Here is an 8,983-nt window from a genome sequence, read left to right on the forward strand (position 1 = left end):
AGGAGGTATTTCAGGCTTTCGCACCACAGACAGACAGACAGGCCGAGTTGATAGAGTCTAATTCTTTATTCACGGACATCTATGGCAAATATGTCCTCTGAGAACTTCCACCGAGCACACGCCCGGGCCGAGTTTCCCTTGGATCCAGCCTTGTGGAAGCATCACATAAATGCCCCAGTCGGGGCACAACATCTGCTCACCCGCTTTGGCCACAACGGTACATAAAAATGAGTGAACTAATTATACTTAACTCCCTGCTCAATAACCAGTTACTCAGCCCTGGCGAAAGAGGAAAGCTCTTGTAGTTCATTAGCCACCAGAACAGTCGTGTGCAAATCACTTTGCTGTGTATTAGGAAACCATTATCTCGCATCACTGGGATCAATCCTGCTTATTTACATGTCCCATCCATTGGACCTTGTCTTCAGTTAAGGGCAGGGATGGTCGCTTGCTACAGGTCTGTGCAACGCCTAGCATGATGGGCTCTGACCAGATGTGGTACCACAATAATAACAATAAACTGTTATTCTTTCTGAGTGAACAAAATAACCTAGGAGCATTCCCCATCCAGCACCCTTTCCTGGAGGGTTTTAAAGATGAAAATGGAATACAACCTGCCCCCACCACCATTTCCTTGTTAAAGACAAGGTAACTATTTTTTCTTATATGTTTCTCCTGTATCTACAGCAGTGGTTCTCAAACTTTTGTACCAGTGACCCCTTTCACATAGCAAGCCTCTGAGTGTGACCCCCCCTTATAAATTAAAAACACTTTTTTGTATATTTAACACCATTATAAATGCTGGAGGCAATGCGGGGGTTGGGGTGGAGGCTGACAGCTCATGAACCCCCATGTAATAATCTCATGACCCCCGTGAGGGGTCCCGGCCCCTAGTTTGAGAACTCCTGAACTACAGTTTGCACAGCTGTCGAAGAGGACCTCACAATTCACACATGCGCTGTTCTGATCAGTGCACCCACCGCAGAACACCTGTGGAAACTGACTCCTTTGTCCTTTCAGATGTGAGAAATGGCCCATGGGACCTGCCCAAGTGGTTCGCTGCCAGCCTCCCAGGAAGGGTGTAGTTGCAATGCAGGCATCTGAAACCCCACTGGGGTGGGGCTTTCTGCTGGTCTGGTGGGTAACAGGAAATAACTGGCTTTAAACTCTAGAGGCCGGATGCTCAGTGACTACACCGGTGTCTGGATTGGCACTACGTAGCTGAGATCAGAATCTGTCTCCGTGAAATCAGATGTGGGCTTTAATTTGGTGCTGGACTGAACACGCCCTATTCAAGGAAGAGGCAGGACATTGCATGGGGAGGGCTGCCCCCCACCACCTCCCCCCATTGATTCTGCTGCTCATGTGGATCAGTCCTGCCCTGGAGACACCAGCATAAGGTGGCAGAGGGTGGATGGGGCTCCATTCCTGCTCAGTTCTTGATCACCTTCCACATATCCTGCTGACACGGAGGTGTGTCCCACATCAGCCATCGCATTGTAATAGCTTTCAGACAAAGAGGCCTTGGGGGTGTAATGTTTGCCGCAGGAGACTGTGGCTCACTAGATTAACCATGATCATCACATCAGGGTCCCCTTGCCCTCCCCATCGACCATCTCCTTCTTGGGCTGTCAGGAGGCTTCTCTTGGATCCCTAGGCTGGGGATTGACTTGGCCACATGACCTACCTGTCCTGGGGCTGTGATAAGTTTCCCCACCTGGGGAGGTGAGCTGAGGGAGGCTGAAGTGGGGCTGGACCCATTACCTCTTAAAGGGCCAGTCAACCTATGTGTTGTCTTCCTATTACATGTGAGTACAGTGCCTAATGCAGTGGACTTCTGATCCCGACTGAGGTCTGCCACCTCTCACGTGCGTGCCCGGACCACAGGGCTACGGGGAATCTGATGTGGGCGCCCTCAGTCTCTCCTCTTGAAGCTGTTCCGCTTGAATTCAATAACTGAATATTAATTGGACCAGAGATCGAGTTAGAATGACGCTACCTCCCGGGGGTTGGGGCATTCACCTGAGAAGTGGCAGATCCCCAGTCAAATCCCTTCTCCCCGTCAGGAAGAGGGGGGATAAAACTTGTGAGGGGGGGTCTCCTAAAAGCTGGCTGAGTGCTGGAACCACTGGGCTACCGCTTGTAAGGGGAGGTGCCTCCCCCTCTCCCTGGCAGCTTTGTGTGGAGTGAGGTGGCCTCAGGAAACACCCACTGGATTGATTTAGGCAGGGGTGCGCCGGCTGTTCCCCGTTCACGGATTGCACCAGGAGTTAGGTGCCTCGGCACTCAGAGGGAGGCAGAGCCAGGCATGCAGTGAGGCAGAAACACGAGCACCTTGGAAACTTGTCATGCAAACCCCGAGGGAGTTTGGGCACCGACGGGGGCAGGCCGCAGCCAGGGGGGCATTTTGGGAACCACAGTGGCACCTAAAAATGGGACTCAGGTGCCTACGTCTGGGGGTTAGGCTCCGAGGTACCTCTGAGGACCCCCCCTTTAGAAATGAATAATAAATAAGAATAATAATGAACAGTAGCCTCACTGCGGGAAAGCAACCCTACCTAGGGACAAGCATGGGTCCGTGCAGTGTTGCAGTAGCCATGGGGGTCCCAGGAGATTAGGGACACAAGGTGGGGAAGGGGATCTTATTCACTGGGCAGTGAGAGAGACCAGTAGGTGCAGAACTTTAGCTTCCCATATAAGCCGAGTGTTTCCTAAGCAGAGCTGGGTTTAAACCTGAGCTTAAGCGTTTTCCTAAATCAGGGCTCACCGTAATAGCAGTTCTGCCCCATTCGCTGTACCGCCTGCCAGGCTGCTTGCTTTTCAGCCTGCATCCTGAGTGTCTTTTGTCCTGCAGGGGTCCCTCCCCAGCCTCAGAGCCCGCAGCGGGCCCCTGGCTCCCGGTGATAGCCCAGGCCAGAGCCCCTGCCTGGGCTGTAGAAGTTGTCAGGGCTGTTATGCAAGAGAAGGAGCCTCAGGAAAGGCAAGGCAAGCTCAACGCCCTAGGCTGGATCCATCCCAGGGGCTGCATTAAAAGAGAGCAGAGCTGGTTAAGGCATTGGACTTTCACAGCTTGTGTTTGGGACCCAGCAAGGGCTTCCATTTCATGCAGATCCTTGCTTTTTTCTGGTATCTCATGACTCGGTTATTCGCCGATAGCTTGTTTGTTGGGGATGGTTAAGCTATGTTGAAAAATTACTACTCTTTCTATTTTGTTTTACCGTAGTGCCTGAGAGCCCCAGTGCCGGACCAGGCCCTCACAATGCTAGGCGCTGTACAAACACAGAACAGAAAGCTGGTGTCTGCCCTGAAAAGCTGACAGGCTAAGCCAGAGGTGGGCAAACTACGGCCCGTAAGCCACATCCGGTCTGCAGCCTTGAGCTCTCGGCCGGGGAGACTACCCCCCGGCCCCTCCCCTCCCGCCCCCGCAGCCTCAACTCACCATGCCACCAGTGATCTGGGCGGTGGGGCTGTGAGCTCCTGCTGGGCAGCGCGGCAGCGTGGCTGGCTCCGGCCGTGCAGCGCGGCTGCCGGTCCTGGTGCTCTGAGTGGCATGGTACGGGGGCAGGGAGCGGGGGGGGTTGGATAAGGGACAGGAGGTCCCGGGGGGCAGTCCGGGGACAGGGAGCAGGGGAGTTGGATAGGGGGTGGGGTCCTGTGGGGGTGATTAAGGGTGGGGCGTCCAGGGAGGGGGCGGTCAGGAGACAAGGAGGAGGGGGGGTTGGATGGGTCAGGAGTTCTGAGGGGGGCAGTCAGGGGGCAGGGGTGTGGATAGGGGTTGGGGCAGTTAGGGGTGGGGGGTCCTGGGAGGGGGCAGTCAGGGGACAAGGAACAGAGGGCAGTTGGATAGGGGTGTGGGAATCCAGGGGGCTGTCAGGGGTCCAGGGTGTGGATAGGGGTCGGGGAAGTCAGGGGACAAGGAGCAGGGGGGTTGGATGGGTCAGGGGTTCTGAGGGGGGACAGTCAGGGGGCAGGAAGTGGGAGGGGGCAGATAGGGGGTGGGGGCCAGGCTGTTCGGGGAGGCACAGCCTTCCCTACCCAGCCCTCCATACTGTTTCGCACCCCCGATGTGGCCCTTGGGCCAGAAAGTTTGCCCACCCCTGAGCTAAGCATAGGGCAAGAGACAACAGATGGATGCAGACAGGTGGGGGAGTACAAAGAAACAATGAGATAATATGGGCAGCGAGATGGCTATAACCCTGCTGCCCAGCTGCAGGAGGTTGTTCCATGCAATGAAATCAAGAAGGGTTTTTGCATTTTTAAATGGTTTATGTTATAAGGGTCCCTCTGCAACGTTCTGGACATATGGTGTCCGGGTTTTGCTTCTTTCATGAAGTGAGAACGTTTTTAAAATGACATTTTAGGTCACATTCTTATCCTGGGCGGTGGCCCCGGCATCCGAGTGCTGTCCTGTAGTGCAGCCCATGGTGTGATCCGCATATCACGGGAACCGGCGGCTGGAAGTAAAAGCCAGGCAAATTCCAATTTGAAATTGGGGAGCAGTGGGGGAGGAAAACGTCACGGTGAGTGCAACCTAACATCATCCGTGAATCGTCCTCGGACACCCGACTCCCACGGGGCCCTGGGTGTGGTATGTTAGCAGCAATGATTCTAGTAGCCCCTAAAGGCTCCAGCTCAGGTCAGGCCCCATTGTGTAGGCTCTGCAGAGACAGTCCCTGGTCAAAAGGGCTTAGAGTGACTACTATCCCCGGTGTATGGAAGGGAAACTGAGGCACAGACAGATGAAATGACTTACCCAAGGTCACACAGGATGTCTGTGGCAGAGCTAGAATTGAACCCAGGTGTCCTGCGTCACTCCAATAGTCCCATAACCAGACTGTCAGACCGTTCAGCAGGTAGCCCCCTGACTCTTTGCACGTAACCACACTTTTGTAATGGGCCGTCACCTCCTTGTGTCTGGGTGTGCTGCTCCTCAGAAGAGAGACAACACCCACCTCACCAAGGTGCTGCAACTATGAAGTTTCAGTTCAGCCCTGTTTGTTGAAGTGCTTTGAGATCTCCAGATGAAAGGGAGGAGGCCCGGGTGAAAGCTGCCCCAAGTGCTTTACTTCAGTGCGTCCCGCTATGACGGTTTGTATTCGATATTGGTCTGGAACCCAAAGCCAGCGAAGTCACTGGGAGCCTTGTCCCTGATTTCTGGGAGCTCTGGGTTCAGAGCTCGACCAAGGTCTGAATAAAGTGCAGAACTGGGGTCCTGGTTCCAGGGAAGTCAATGGCAGAACGCCCACTAACTCACGGGGACCCAGCTCTCCGCCAGCGGCTGGGCAGGTGCATTGGCTCAGGGTTAAGGTGTTCAGCTCTGATCTGAAGTGTGGTTTCAGTCTCCCTTAATTTTACACTAAAAGGCCCCCTTTGGTTCCCTCAGCACAGTGGGGGCCCACTCGGAAGGCAGGTGGCTGCGATGCTGGCCCATCACTCCCTTGGGTACTTAACCCAGCGATGTCTTAACCCAGCAGCCTGAGGAGCCAGTGGCAGGGGTCCCTTTGGCTCCAGACGGCCAGCGTGAGACATGTGCGGATAACTGGGAACTTGGCTATCCTGTACTGGGGTCCATCTGTGTGGAGACGCTGGCCCTGCAAATGCTCTGCACTCCCTGCTTCTCAATCCATTGTCAGATCATCTAGTCTGACCTCCGGCACTTCACAGGCCGCAGAACCTCGCCTGCCTGCTCCGGTAGGAGACCCCTGACCCTTCTGGCTTCAAAACCGATGAGTGTATGAGACTGGCTAGCCACCCAGCCGTGTCTCGGGGCTAGGGAGACCAGATGTCCTGATTTTATAGTGACAGTCTCGATTTTTGGGTCTTTTTCTTATATAGACTCCGATTACCCCCCACCCCCTGTCCTGCTTTTTCACACTTGCTTCACACGGGGTCCTCAGGCTGCTGGGTAAAGACACATCAGTGCACAAGGGTGTGATGGGCCAGCATCGTAGCCAGCTGCCTTTGGAGTGGAGTTATGGCTAGCTGGATTGGGGGGGTGGCCAGACCCTCAGGTACCCACAGCCACCAGGATGCCCGATGGGCTGGGCAAGGCAGATTCCGGTTCCTCCAGCTGCTGAGGTACCATGCAGGGCTGACGGGTTATCGCCCTTCCCAGGGTAGATGCTCAGGGGCCGGCGCTGTCCTGGGCGGAGCTGCTCTCTAAGGTGTTCCAAAGCCCAGCTCAGCCTTTGGCAGACCATGGTCTGGGGAGGAAGAAACAGGCCCTAGCCGGAGGGTTGAAGTTAAAAGACCTGTGCCCAGGGAGCCAGCAGGGCTCCTGGTAAAGTCACGGGTTGGCCTGACAACGAGCTGAAAGAGTCTCGAATGGGGAGGAAATGTTCGGGGCTGAAATCGGTGATTGGGACTGTCAGTGGTGGGAGGGGGTTGCCCCTTCTTGGGCATTGTTTACTGGGGGTCAGTGAATGGGAGTAAGGGGGATGGATGAACTGGAAGGAACAAACTTTCCCATCACGGCTTCTGCCATCACCCCGGTCTCCTGGGACCCTGGCAGGATCATGCTGATCCTGAGAGACGTCCTTTCAGAGACTGGGCCAAAGAGAGAGACCCCCGTGACATTACCCGGGCTGGCCGGAAAACAACAATTCCAATGGCAAAATAGGTCAGGGGTTTGAAATTTGGTTTCACTCTGGTACAGAACAAAAGTGAGCCCTTTAGAAAGTGTTCATGGTACCCCCCCAAAAAAAAGAAAACAAACAAACACCAGGCAAAGAGCACAAGCAAGAGAGAATCCAACAGCCCAGCAGTCGGGGCTCTCACCTGGTGTACGGGAGACCCCACTTTCAAATCCCTGCCCCAGATCAGGGACTGTAAAGGGGACAAGGGCTATCACTACATGCAGATTTTTTCTTCATACTTTATATTTCTAGTGTGTTCACTGATTTTCTTAGTGTCTGTCTGTCCTTAACAGACGGCTTCAAAGATTTGTAATGGTGGTTGTTATAGTAGGAATAAGCCAGTGATTACTTGACTCAAAACCTCAGACGTGCTGAACTGTTTAATGATGTAATAGTAAAAAAGGGCTTTGTTAACATTTTATCCCTTGGGGGGGCCCTGACCCTCCCTTTCTCAGTCCAGCAGGGCTGCCCTGTGCACTGTGCAGAACGGATACACGGTCAGCACTGAAACCAACATCGGCATAGGGCCCCTGGTGTTTGCATGCCTAGGTAGATATCACACCTGAGAACAGGACAACCAAAGGGATGTCAGGTGTGCAGGTACTCCAGAGCCGAGGGGAGTGTAAGAGGAGAGGGAGCTAAGAGTGAGAAGGTTAATTTACTTTGTTGTTGCTCTTAGGGCAAGACTCAGGGGACCAATCTAAAGCCCAATGGATTTGAAGGACAATGTATAAATCCTCCCTGATCTCCAACAGCTACAGACTCTGAGTGGTGCCTGGGCTCCATCTGCATTTTGCTGCACTTGTCAGGGGAAGATACAGCAGCCCTTGACTTGCCGGTGAGCGCTTACCCCAACCACGCACAGGTATTTATTATTACTCGGCTCATAGCAGGCGATACTCAGACCGGCTGTTCACCAGAAGTTTAACTAGACAATTGTCTACTGTTTGCGGGAGGGGAATGTTATGTTTTTAATCTTCCTTTACGAATTAAGGCCCTGCCTCTGAAATCACACATCTAAGTAACTATGCCCACTTCCCATTGAACTCAGTGGAAGTGCAGTCATGTATAAAGTCGCTGATATCTGTGAGTTTAGTCGGGGTGTTAATCTCTATGTGCCTCATGAAATGAGGATGGTAATACTGACCGGCCTCCCAGGGGTGTGGGGAAGATAAAGCCATATGCAAACAGGAGGAGTGCAGATAGCAGAAGCCCAGAGAGGTACCTTGGCAGAAGCATTTCAGCAATAAGATTATCTTCAACTACCAGCTAAATACAAAATTTCTCCTCCTCTTGACCTTGCAGGGAGCAAAATTTTCGGAAGTGGCTGAGGACACAGGATGCCTGTCATAGATTCATAGATACTAAGGTCAGAAGGGACCATTCTGATCATCTAGTCCGACCTCCTGCACAGCGCAGGCCACAGAATCTCACCCATCCACTCCTATGAAAAACCTCACCTATGTCTGAGCTATTGAAGTCCTCAAATCGTGGTTTAAAGACTTCAAGGAGCAGAGAATCCTCCCTCAAGTGACCCCATGCTACAGAGGAAGGCGAAAAACCTCCAGGGCCTCTTCCAATCTGCCCTAGAGGAAAATTCCTTCCCGACCCCAAATATGGCAATCAGCCAAATCCTGAGCATATGGGCAAGATTCACCAGCCAGATACTACAGAAAATTCTTTCCTGGGTAACTCAGATCCCATCCATCTAATATCCCATCTCAGGGGATTAGGCCTATTTACCATGAATATTTAAAGATCAGTTAATTACCAAAATCACGTTATCCCATCATATCATCTCCTCCATAAACTTATTGAGTTTAATCTTAAAGCCAGATAGATCTTTTGCCCCCACTGCTTCCCTTGGAAGGCTATTCCAAAACTTCACTCCTCTAATGGTTAGAAATCTTCGTCTAATTTCAAGTCTAAACTTCCTGGTGGCCCCTTTATACCCCTTTCTTCTTGTGTCCACATTGGTGCTGAGCTGAAATAATTCCTCTCCCTCTCCTGCATTTATCCCTCTGATATATTTATAGAGAGCAATCATATCTCCCCTCCACCTTCTCTTAGTTAGGCTAAACAAGCCAAGCTCCTTAAGTCTCCTTTCATAGGACAAGTTTTCTATTCCTCGGATCATCCTAGTAGCCCTTCTCTGGACCTGCTCCAGTTTGAATTCATCCTTTTTAAACATGGGAGACCAGAACTGCACACAGTATTCTAGGTGAGGTCTCACCAGTGCCTTGTATAATGGTACTAAAACCTCCTTATCCCGACTGGAAATACCTCTCCTGATGCATCCCAAAACCGCATTAGCTTTTTTCACAGCCATATCACATTGGCAGCTCATA

Source organism: Dermochelys coriacea, chromosome 1 (genome assembly GCF_009764565.3).
Source record: "Dermochelys coriacea isolate rDerCor1 chromosome 1, rDerCor1.pri.v4, whole genome shotgun sequence".
Classification (NCBI taxonomy): domain Eukaryota; kingdom Metazoa; phylum Chordata; order Testudines; family Dermochelyidae; genus Dermochelys; species Dermochelys coriacea.